We start from the raw sequence: 12,718 nt of genomic DNA, 5'->3' as shown, positions 1-12,718 counted from the left end.
CTGAAGACGTCACCCAGTGCCCCCCCGCCCCCCCCTCCCCAGTACATCACGTGAAGCTAACTAGCTAACAGGAGCTGCTACTCAACTCGGGCATCCACGTGGCAGGAATGCAGCTGTGGACACGTGATCTAACAATCTTTGTGTATTATTGGGGTCACTTTGTACCAAATGTTTCTATTTGAGATCATTTGGATGTGCAGGATGGTGCATTTTATCAGTGGTGTCACTCAGGACCCGGAACCTTATTTCAAAAGAAGTAAAACAGACAAGAACAAAAGAACAAATCCCTGTCGAAGCACGTGTTTTTGGATTTAAAAGAAAAACACAAAAACATGGTGTGACACGTTGTGGGGACCGTGTCACGCGTTGTTCATCACTTTACGCTCAAAGGCAAAAGTCTCGGGGACGCTGGAGACGAGAGGGACGCTGTTCCTGCTTCCTACATCAAAGGGCGAGAAAATAGCTGCTTGATTTTCGTCCTTGTTCCACCTGCTTCAGTCCCCAATGTTTCCAGATGTGTTTAAAACCCGAGAAAGATGTGTAATTTTGGTTGTTTCATTTGATCACCTGTCAGTAACATCACAGAGCAGCAAAGAAAGGAAATATTAATTATAAATATGACCACCTCTGTAAATATTCCTCTGGCCATTTCTTTAAGTTGGTGAAATATATTGTGTGCTGTGTTTAAATTCAGGGTCTGGAACAAACACCACTGCAGCTTTTGCCCTGTTCATAACAAATTTCCCTTTTAATTTAATAGAATAGAAATATAATTACACAAAATAGGTCAAATTAACAGCAGGAACGTTCCATTCACTGGCAGAAACCCAGTATTCTACTAAAACTACTAAAACCCGGACGGTGACCCGAGGACAGCGTTCCGCTCTCTCCGAAGGCATTTCCCTCTCCTCCCTTTGAGATTAGAAATGTAATCTGCGCAGATGAATGCGTTCTATTCCCGCCGGCCTCGATCGGGAGCGCCGCTGTGCAGAAAACAGCCTCGCCTCCCGATTATTGAATTTTTATGGGCAGGTAATTAATTGCAGATTCCTTGTTTTGTTCTATTTCTTCCTCTCTGACATTTTAATTCCAACAAAAAGCCACGGTCTCCACGCGGCCCTTCTCCAGAGATCCTAATGGTCTATAAAACATGATGACTTATAGATATGGCGGCGCCTTCGCTTGGCCAATGATTGTTTGAAACCTTGCTGATCACACAGAATTTAGTCCCCCTCTTCCTTCCTCCCTCCCGGCTTCTCATCGCCGCCGTTCCCGCCCGACCTCCCGGATTCATTTCTTGTCAATTAAAGCGCCGCCACACTGTCCCATTTGAAGAATAGGAATCTATCAATGTGTCATCGACCGGGAGTTCATTATTGCGCGCCGCCCGGTAACTTTTCAAACGCGGCGTCGGGGCCATTATTCCTTAAAGATGATTGTCATTACCTGACCAGGCGGGCCAGTGTCCTTGGCTTGCATTGCAAGCGCTGCATTTAAGGTAAAGAGGGAATCAATCGTAGCGGAGGGTGACAGACGCCATATCTCACAGCAGACAGCTTTGAATGCTTATATCAAATCAGAATCCTTTACTGGAACGGAGGACATTAGTTACCCGGGTGTCGGGGGCACACACGAGCCCCGAGCATGCACGGGAAAGGGGAGCGTGTTAGCTTAAATGCTAACAGCGATAAAGAATATTTACCTGGCCTTGGCAGAAATGTCTCTAATCACTGAGCGGCTCGTGTCAAAATATCAGATTCCAGTTGAAAATGAGGCGAGGAGGCAGATTGGACACGTCTGCGTCCCGTCCGACCACTCTGTCCTCGACCTCGTGCCACCCGCCGTCCCGTCCTCTTGGTGGTTCTTTCTGCTGTGTAAGCACAACCCTCCACAACACATCAGCCCCCCATCCTAACCTTCAGGAGTTCTCCCGGCACCGTCTCCGTGGCCCCGTAATGGCTGACGCCGTTACCATATTTCAGCCCTAATTGGGAGGGAGCTGCAGAGCCAATTTGGGAGGGTAGTTTGGACGAGAGTTCCTCTGCGACATTGTTAGGCGTGGAGATGTCTTCTCTGTTGCCAGGTGCGCACTGTAATTGCCACTGAATGAAAGGAACACCTCAGGAGCGGAGTGCCGGCGCGGTTACTTGCAGGTACCCCAGCTCTTCATCGTTCCTCCGGTGAACGTCTCTATAAGTCAGGGCGGACACGGCGAGATTGGGCGACTTGTCTTGTTTACATCTTTTAGGTCTTTGTTAGCGTCGGTGCCTTTAGAGGGCCGCGATTGTTCCAAGAAAGCAAGTTGAGGACTCATCAAAATGACACATTAGGTTCCGAGGAAGCACTGTATTCTATTTTCTGCCCACATCCCATTTTCCTCGAGCAGCGGCTGCGCTCTCTCGCCTATGAAGCATCACTCAGGTGAAGATGCGTCGCACTGCCTGACCTTACAGCGCCGCTCCTCAGAGCCAGGATCTATGGCAGCCATTTTCTCTCTAGCCAGTCATGAAGAAGCAAGAGATGTAAATGTCACTCTGTGTCTCCTTAACACTCTGTAAAGGGCCGGGATTGGGCCCTGCGCTCCACCAGTCGATTGGCCATCTAATGAGCAGAGGCCCCCTCATAACTCTCCAAGATTCACTACTGTTTGTGTTTCACCAGAGGCCCTGGCACCGTAATAATTCCAAGTGGATGAATGTTTTCCCGATAACAAGCTGAAATAACCTGTCGGGCTGAAGTTGATGTAGAAAAGAGGAATCGCACAATTAGCGATCAGTGGGAATTTATCCTGGGAGCAGGAAAAGCTTAGTCCTCTTCTGTCTGGCGAATATCAGGGCTTCCTCTCGCAGACGTGCTCTTCTCTTCTGCATTTTCTCACCCGGGCGCCATCAGTCAGGGGCTTCGCCGCTCCACCAGCAACGCTGCGTTTTTACCTGAGCCGCCCTAGCATTTAACTTGCTAATGCAATTTGAGTCGCTCTAAGGGAAGCCGTTATGGATGGCGCTCCGGCAATGAGACAATGCCGGCTAATCTCCGATTATCTGGAGGCTACACCCCACCTTGAAATGGGGATGGGGCCGAGGAATCCATTTAGATTTGTTAAAAAGATAATAACAGACAAAAGACAACCAGTTAATTCAATTTGTTTTAATTGTTCCAGCTAGCACGAATGGGGGCCAAAAACTGATCTTTTTACTGCGCCGTATTTGAAATCGCGCTTGCATTTGTTAATTGGCACTTTACCCGCAGTAATTCTGAAATAAAAAGCTTATTTAAGGATCCTAAAAAGACAGCGATTACACTGTGTCACTCCATTATGCCTTTCCACACCTTATAATGTTACAAGCTACTCTAAAGTTGATTAATAGATACCAATTTAGTCATAAAGTGCTGGGACTACTGTAGCTATTGTAATTAACCTTTAAGTGTGATGGACTTTCTCGTATATTGCCCATTCCTATTACTGACCCACATATATCACCCCGGAATATGCAGCCGCTCGCTGCATTCCGGGCCTCCCAGAAGCCTCGGCGTGCATTGGCGGCGATGACATCATACCCCCGCGGGAGGGTGAATTATCTTGTTTTCTCCAGACTTTTCCCCGTATGTATTTTCTTCGCCGCTCTCGCACAAATGCATCATTTAAACCATTAGCAGCACCTAGCTCTTTCATTAGAATGAGCTACATCAGCCCCCCCCCCATCACGCGCACCCGCGTGCCTCAGGACGGCGGGAACACATTTCACAGAGAAGGAATATCGAAGGCGGCAACACGCCGCGGTAAAGTATTACTTAATTTATACTGCTAATGTATAACATTGATTCTCTGTTGGGAAAATAAAGAACAACATATTTTCCGAGCCACATCATTAAAGTTTAATAATTTAGGCCCAGTTAGCGGGATAATAAATATACTGGGGGAACTTAAGAGAGGGTTTTGGTGATAAATGCAATTAAAAGCGTTGCACTTACGTACAAGAGTGATATGAATGGGGTGTAGAAATTAATTGGAGTTGGAGCGATGGTGCGGCCTGCAGTGTTTCACAGGGGGCATAAAAAGCAGCCCATTACTTCCACCGACCCGCCCAGAATATTAATCCTCCTCCGCACGAGTTTACTTATAGATAATCTACATAACCGACAAACGATAAAATAAGATAAAATAAGAAAACGACCTCCCACTCTCAAGGTTTGTAATCTGAAATTAAAAGATGTTTTCGTGTTCCGCGTTTCTTATCCAGCGTGCGCTACGTTGGCCGTGGTGCGATATCCCCCGTAAATCTGGGAGATAACGCTCGCCGCTCGCCGCGGGCGTAGATTCATCTGCTTCCTCTGGTTTATGTCGGTGGCACTGAGAGCTCCCCACAACCATATATTCTTACGCGCTATTTTGTCTGCCTATAATGAAGCTGCCAGAATAATGTGGGGCAATCACTTAATTCCACGGCAAAATTTACAGCGCCCCGGCCTTCCGGCCCGCTCAGCTTTGGGAGGAGAGACCGTTTTTCTTCCGAAGAACTCATTACAGTTCCAATCCAACAGATTAAGTGTAAACATTTAATTTCCCGAATCATTCCATCCCGAACTTTCTCAGTTATCAAGCGATTCGTTTGGTGTTGCTTGTCGTACAGTGGCCTACACTAAATTGAGCCACCCCCTGGTGGAAGGCTCCGGTATAACCACGAGCCCAATCCAGGGTTCTTTACGCATTCCTCGTTCAAATTGGAGGAATAAAGGTTGAATCGGTGACTCAAATTAGTTAAGAACTTCTGGGTTAGCCCCATTTTGCATCCACGCTAGCCTAACCTAGCCTTATCCGTTATTTTGAGCGGTTTCGACTCCTTCCTCAGGTTTTCATTGTCTCGGCTTCAACTGAAAAACTGATGACTGTGTAACGCAGCCCCGCCAAACATTTATGGACGTCAGTCCGGCCTTGATTTAGGCCCCTGCTCTGCGGTAGCCTTTAGCGTCATGTAACACTCCTACGTGTGAGTGAATGCGCAAATGTGTCCGAGACCCTGCTGAGTAAGTTTACACTAGCCGTTAATCATCGTCCGGGCCAGCTGGCTGCAGCCGCCGGGCAGGTGAGCCTGTCATGTTGGCAACCTCAATCATGCGGCGCTGAAACCGGAACCCTGAGAGACGGGGCTGCGTCTCCGGAGTCTCTGAAGTCCCACGTCAACTGGTGCTTACCAAGTGCTATTTTGACTGATACTCTAGATAACAGTGCCGGGTGTTACCAAGAGCTGTAATTAAACCCCAATAAACAGTCGCACCCAATGAATACAGAAGGGTTTTCATATTGTTTTAGCTAGCAAGTGCAAATATTTCCATGTGCAGCCGATTAACGAGGAGAACCATCCTGTGGCACAAAGTGTTCCTGTTAGGGGCTTTAGTTGGCGCCACGACATCACCACAAAAATGGAGGCGTTGAGGGATAATCTGTGTGTTTCCTCCACAGAGCTACAGATTTTGCCTGACAACCAGCCCAGTGAGGGACATAAGCAGACGTAGCATGTTCCCACTGTAAGCTAACACTGCAGGACTGCATGGTCTGGTTTTTTTGATCCAGTGCCTTGATGTGTCTCTGACGCGAAAGCATCTCTGGTGCGAGCTGATGATTCTGCTGTGGAAGAGGAATCCCGAGACTGCAGATTAGCACCAGATTAGATATTCTCTGCTCCGTCAAGCACAAGATACATTAGAACAGAGGTCGCGTTAGCCGAATGTTTTCCGCCGTTGACGGAATGTTTTGAAGCAGTAAACAAAAACTCTGATGGCTGCTGGTCAGGTTGACAGATTAAACAGGGTAAACTGTAAATCCGCCTCTGTCCAGTAGGTGGTGAGTGAACATAGCTTTGAATGGTTTTGTATCATTTATATTTAGCTAGCTGATGCTTCTTTGCTTATTTCTGCTTGAGGTTAAGCTTTAGCTTCCGTGTCCAACAGATGCTATGTTGCACAAACATGGCCCCAGACTTTTACGTTAGATTTACAAGTTGTGAAATGAGCAATCGCAGATGGTGGTGATTTAACAGCACCAACATGCCGGAGCCGGAAAACAAACCAGCTCGGCCTTTCTTCAGTTTCACAGCACCACTAAATTGTCAGGTCCAGGAACAGGCATGCGTACCCTTTACCGTCTCTTCATCCCTTGCTGCGCTAGTAAATTCCCAAAAGAGCAGAGAGTTTTTTACTGTGATCTTTTACGACTTCACTGACAGCCATCGCAGCCCGCCTTCTTTTCTCTTTACACATTAGCTTTTCTTGTAAATCTCACGGACAAATTAATTAAGCCCACCGGAGCGGCGTTCCATTCAAAAGTGCGTGTAATTGTGGAGGGGAAGATTGAGTGGACACCGAATTGCATATTCCTCCCCTCACTGCGAGAAAGCCATGTTGACGGCACGCACACACAAACGTAGTCACATCACTCAGCGTTTCTGTTTCCACTCGGCTGTTTGGAGCCGCGTTCCTGCGGGCGAAATCAGCAGTGACAACGCGCCCTCCTTGGCCTTTAAGGCCCACATAAGTGGTGCTGTGCTGAGGCCAGCTGGGTATTAATAGTTGGCAGGGGAATACATAAATTATTGGTCTCCCACCCAAAATGTCATTCAATCTCAACCTCCTCTTGTCAGGCTTGTCCTCTTGAACTGCCCCGTAAATCAAACCACATGTTCCATCAAAGGAAAGGGCGCTTAGCAGCCGCCAAATCGGCTTATCAATCAACTCCAGTGCCGATCACTTTGCCTGGAAAACTTCCTCTCGGTGAATCCACTTCTGGACGGGTTTTATTGGAACGTGTAATGTCCGCTAAGGACTCTGTGAAAAGACGCACGACAACCGTTAAGCTAGCACTGTCATGGTTTCTGCGCTTTGCACGGTTAAACAGCGAAACGATGCGTGTTTCGCTGTATTTATGACCTCGCAGCCCATCAGAGAGCCGATATCAGGGACCACCCACAGCTAAAACATGAAGATGTCAGGTTTTTAGCTAATCTTGTCGACTGAGCGATGCAAAGCGCACCTTCGGATTATTGTGAGACGGAGCTTTTCAGAACCTGAAAGCTTGTCGATATTTAACCATTTTGGAAATATAGATTTGCTGTATTTCAACATTGTGTCTAATATTTACATCAGGAATACACCCTCTCCCTCGTGTTTCGTAATCTGCGTCTGACATTTAAAGTACACGTTTAAAATGAAACATAATGAAATATACATCCTGTGGAAGGTCCCTGAGCTATGACCCCCAATATTTTGTATGTAAATTTTAACATTAAATGACGAAATTATCGCCTCATAGATCCTCATTGTGATCTTGTGGCAGCGACGACAGAAACCAGATCAAATATTTAAAGAGCGATCACATAACTGGGAGAAGGAGAGGTCGTTATAAACGCAGTTAAAACTGATGGCGCCCTCTGGAACTGTTTGCCTGAATATGATTTAGTGATAATTGAACTCCAGCGTGTCCTTGTCTTCCCGTCCGTGCGCACACACTCTCGGCGTGGCGGCCATGAGAACGGGGAACCGTCTCCCCGGCCGGGCCGCGAACATCTGCTGGGTCATTAGCCAGCTAATGGATCAGCCTGGGGAGGAGCAGAGAGCTGCAGGTGTTCCCGACCAGAGCCAGAAGACATCAAACCAAAAGAGCCGCGCCAAATCCACCAGAGCGCAGCCCCAATGACGCACGGCCTCTCACAGATAATAAAACCACCTAAAGTTTGCTTAAGGTACAGGTGGGGGTGTTTTGCACCATCCTCAGGAGAGAGCAGGCACTGGGCCGTGCATAGGGGGGCATAATTGGATGCATATGGGAGGAGGTAAATGAAAGAATTTAGCAAATATCTCTGTGGAATACCTAACGGGGACCGGACAGAAAAGGAAATTAAAAATTATTGGAAGCAGATGGACTGCTCTTTGAGTTTCAGGGAAATTTATTAGTGCCATGAAAGAAATGTGTCTGTTTATTTTGCGCTGCCATGAAATGAACGAGCTGCTGAGCTGCGGTTGCGTTAGCGTACGAGAGCCGGGCCATTACTCATAATTTAGAGTGCATTTGTTATCGATTTATGATTTAGGGTGATTTATCGGCACTTGTCAGGTTTCATTCAAAAATCCACCAGTTTCACATCAGGAGCAGACCCAGAATTTATGAAAAATGTAAACAAAGTCGGGCCATATACAGACATACTTTCATTTGTGCCCCCTTCCCCCCTCCATAGTGCCTCGCTATAATTCATTTGTTGCTGCTATTTCCCTGTTGCCAGCAGCAATAAAATGAAGTGTTCTCAACTCCACATCAGTCAAGAAATGGAAAAGCTGAAGGGAAACCATCAAAATCACAGTGTTTATACATCATCGCAGGCTGAGAGCAACACGTTATTAAATATTTATCAGGAACACATGTACGGTGAACTCGGGGGAATCCGGTGGGTCTGTTTGGGTCCTCCAGGACACATCGCCGAGTCAGACGTCTCTGTCTGTCAGAGAACAGAAAGGTTGGCAACATTAGCTCCAGTTTGGAAGGAATACTTTGAAAATGTCTTTTAGCATCCATGTTGCCGTGGCGAAACTGCATCCGTACCTTTCCTTGGCCCATTCGTCAGGGTCTTGTTGATGGGACTGGGCAGAAGGAAGTCAAAAAGGTCTGAATGGTTTTGAGCCCGTTTCAGAAATTCAACGGGTCCGTTTCTGACGTTCAGTGTCCGATAACCTGGAGGAGTCGGATCATGGATCATGATCAAGCCAGGGTTCACTTCAGTTATTGGGTTTCTGTACATATGCAGTGATGGCTGTTGCCTAAAGTCTTAGCATTAGCTGTGCCAACATGAGGCCTATAGAGGCGCGACAGGCCACACTGCTTCCTTTATGTTGTCTTATGTTGTTATGTTCTATTCTGCTGATGTTTCCAGATGAAAAATAAGGAGACCATCAGATTAACGGCTAATATTGCAGTAAATGTGGGTTTTTCCCTGCTTTTAGCTTTCACAGATATCCCAGTATGCTGTTTCCATGATCGTGTGAATAAGCTCATGACTCCAAAATCCAGATACAGTTTAACGAGTCCTAATGGCCTTAAAAGGGAGGGTTGAACTCTAAGAATTCTGCTTAATTTATGAGACCTCTGACTGTTGTTGCATATCAACACAGCTTCCCTAAAAAAAGATCCGGGCTCCCGTTGTGCACCCTCACTGGAGGCATCCTGGAAGTTTACAACTTCTGATAGAGTTGGTCCGTGTTGTTTTGTGCTGTTGTCTTATATAAAAAAGCTCAAAGGTTTAGATGGAAACCAGGACAAGCGCTGAGCCAAACTGTTGAATCCGAACTGTCAGGCAAGACCCTAAAAGACCTCGAGAGAAAAAAAGCGCTCGTAGAATAACAGAAGACGGCTGAGAATCATCTGAATCAATCACCTCCACTTCATATGTGCCCCTCAGAGGTACATCCAGAGAGGCCGGGATGGTGGATGTGTTGTGCGAATTGCGAGAGCGAACACAATTTTCACCTTGAGATAAACAAGAAGTGCCTCTCTCAGTACCTGCTGTGCTCGGCGAGCAGTTCCACCCATGACGAGGAGGGATTCAATCAACAGTGGGGCTCACCCATTGTCAGTTTGAATAACAAAACCGAACCAGGAAGTTCTGATGTCCCCCACTGGGGGATTTGACGTCTGCAGGCATTGAAGAGGAGAGAAATTGAGAATCAGGACAAATAAAAGGGATATTTGGACCAAAAGAACATGAAAAAACTCACCAAATGGAAGGAATTAACATTACGCTTGAGCTATATCAAAATCAAATCAAATGTAGGACACCCCCGATGGCTGAGCAGTGAGCAGGCTCCAAACGATTCCCCAGGATTCCGTTTCATCCCAATACAAACGGTCTTGGAGCTTTCAAGTCCCACATCAACGCCATTGATGGAAACAAAGAAAAACTCCACCAGACAGCTGGAAAGCTTTTTCGTGTCTGTCTGAGGCAAGAGGAGCTCGTCACAAAGAGGAGAAATCGCTTCCACGAGAGCGAGAACGGGCTGGAGTGATATGAAAGATGTTTGACCGAATCATGTGGTGGTGTGTTCGCTGTTGTTGATGAAAAGGACAATAACGACCGCGGACCGGTTCCGGCAGAAGCTAGAACTGTAATTATTATCAACTGGGGCAATGAGCTGTGAGCAGTAGAAGATTGATAAAGGGATGGATTCAAGGTCAGATAATTAAGGTGTTCCCATCTATTAAAGCGTGTGGGGTAAACGTTGAGGATCTACGGTCATACTGGGGCAACTGTGTCGCCTTCACAGGTAGCAGAAAACCAAATGTTGGGGTCATTGTGGCGAAGGAGCCTGTTCCAGCCTCCCACTGGCTCCCCTCTCAGAGTGGATTATGTTGGGCCGCCAACTTGAATCATCAGTGTATGAGGCGTGTGGGATAAAAACTCACGGCAACAGCCCGTCTTTAAGTTGGGCTTAAACTTCTGGGGTGACTTTAAACTAATAGCTCTCTGCGGTACAACACTGAGCATCGCCGGTTCCACAAGTAGGCTTTAAATTACTAACAGGAAGTGCCACCCTGCCCGTGTAAAAACACATCCATGCCCCCCCAACCCCTCACTGTTCCATTATGAATGAAAGACTTGCTCACCGCTGAGAGAGCGAAGCTTGTAAGATGCCAACACGCTTAATATGGGCTTAACCTCATCATTTTAGTTATTGGCTTCACCCACTGGAACTCCTGAGAGGGCTGACTCTGGAAACACTCTCCCCACCCTTCCCAAAAGCCTCTCCCTCCCCGCCCCTCAGATACTTGGTAGATAGGGCTGTTTTACCCGCTCTTCTTTTCATCCTCAGCGTGCCCTGGATGGGTTTTTGGGGGGTTTCTAAAAAGTTCAAGATGTGTGCCAGAGAGACGCAGTTAAGGTGAGGGAGGAAAGAAAGCAGAGCTGGGAACGAGGTTACTTGTACCCAGAGTAGAATGTAGCCAGGGCGGAATCTGTCAGTCTGCTTATTGCATGCTGATGACTCAGGGTAGTTTCAGCTGTAAGCAGCCCTTGATTTATGGACAGTCGGTGAACTCCTGCGGGCAGTGAGGTCGTGAGGAGTGGGGGGGAGATCGTAGCCTCACAACGGCAACGCCACAATTTTTTTTCCCCCAGCAGAGAAAAGACAGAAAACTGAAAGAAGTAGCCAGGGTTTGCATTCCCCCCCCATCATGCCAGGCTGCTCCGCGCGGCAATTAACTGTGTCCTCATTTAGTTTGCCTCGTCCCGAAGGGTAATGAAAGTCATACATCATCTTCAAGGCCCGCTAATTATCCAGCTTAGTTGCAGGTAAGCTTTGTAACCATGAGAAGGCCCCGTCACCCAGATATTTATTGCTCTTCCAATAAGCCGGCTAAAAAATACTTTCGGGAAAGGTTGCCTGTATCTGCTAGCTTGCATCCTTGACATAGCTTTTTGCAAATGTGCTAGTCAAAGGGGAAATATCTTCAGCCCCATAAATCATCCCTACCGGTGTGGCAACAGAATGTCCGGGCAGAGCGGTGTGCCAGCGCTGGAAACTTGAGAGCATAAACATTTCGGTGGGGGTCAGCTTGTCTGTGCTGATTTAAATGCACGCGGCTAATGGAGGAAACACAAGTGTGTGCTGTCCTCAGCAAAGGCGCGGCCCTGTTCCTGCTCTCAGTGGTGGTATCCGTGCGTCTCGCGGCTCAGCAATGCCATGCAGATTATTTTCGTAATCTACGATGAATTTGCTGGAGCTGTGGAGGAGAGCTCCAAATGATCTGCTAAATTATAATTGTTCTACAACAGTCAAGGTGGGAGGGAAAATGAGTGCAGAATATTCACGCTGTCCCGGCCTGGGAGGACTCTACAAATCTGACACGATGCCCCGACATGTTGGCGTTCCCCAACCCCGTCACCTACCGATGGGGACACGGAACCGTCCACGGTCCACTGATTGCCGCCCGCGTTCCCCTGCTGTCACCCTCGCCCTGCCTTCAGCCTGGCAGCCAGTGCAGCCTGGGTATTGGAGTCTGGAGAGAAAGGGGTGAGAGCTGGAGGCAGAGAAGAGACTAATTGTCAAGGTTATGCCTGGGAAGATGATTGATGCCAGGCTGGGCTTTCCTGTCAGCCTGTCAGGAGGCAGGAATGTTTAATGTTCTCATTATTGGTTATGCTGTTGTGTATATTTCTCTGTCAGCGCCGCCGAGCCATCTGAACTGCCAAAGCACTTCAAAGGCCTGCAGGTCATTTATCTTCCCCCTGACGCTCCCAATGCTCAGCCTCAGCTGAGTGCCAGTGATTTGTTATGACTTGAGAGCTGGCTGACAGACAGGTCCTCTGTAAGGAGGGAGAAAAAAGGAATCCTTTTTGTCACACTGCGAAAACATCAATGTTCCCGTAATGGGCTACAACTGTCAGCGTCGGCCTGTACCTGACAGTTGTGCGGCCTCACTAATTTGCAGTCCTGGTGACTTGCACTCTTCCCAGTTTAGATTCGGTTGCGGTGTCACACACGAACCTTGTTTTCCACCATCACAGAGTGGGTGGCGGAGAAGACGGAAGGCTATGCTAATTGAAGGTACCTCGTCAAGTCCGCGTATTCCTCTTTCTGTTTGTTTGAAGTCACGGCACAACAATGAGAAGATAACTCGCACGTTGACAGGGAGGAAGATATGGCTCAGGAGTGCTGTCCAGAACAAGGATGAAAACAG

General features: G+C 47.6%; 1 long non-coding RNA gene across 1 annotated transcript; it reads right to left on the bottom strand.

Annotated features, from left to right (window-relative positions):
• Positions 1–7,997: 7,997 nt before the first annotated feature.
• Positions 7,998–12,152, bottom strand: LOC130534303 (uncharacterized). The gene is made up of 3 exons (XR_008952856.1): positions 11,928–12,152; positions 8,591–9,676; positions 7,998–8,486 (listed from the first exon to the last, which is right to left on the bottom strand). It is a non-coding gene; the product is annotated as an uncharacterized LOC130534303 (long non-coding RNA).
• Between the last annotated feature and the right edge of the window lie 566 nt (positions 12,153–12,718).

Source organism: Takifugu flavidus, chromosome 11 (genome assembly GCF_003711565.1).
Source record: "Takifugu flavidus isolate HTHZ2018 chromosome 11, ASM371156v2, whole genome shotgun sequence".
Lineage (NCBI taxonomy): Eukaryota > Metazoa > Chordata > Actinopteri > Tetraodontiformes > Tetraodontidae > Takifugu > Takifugu flavidus.
The sequence above is the reverse complement of the archived record's forward strand: the minus strand, read 5'-3'. Positions and strand labels throughout refer to the sequence as shown.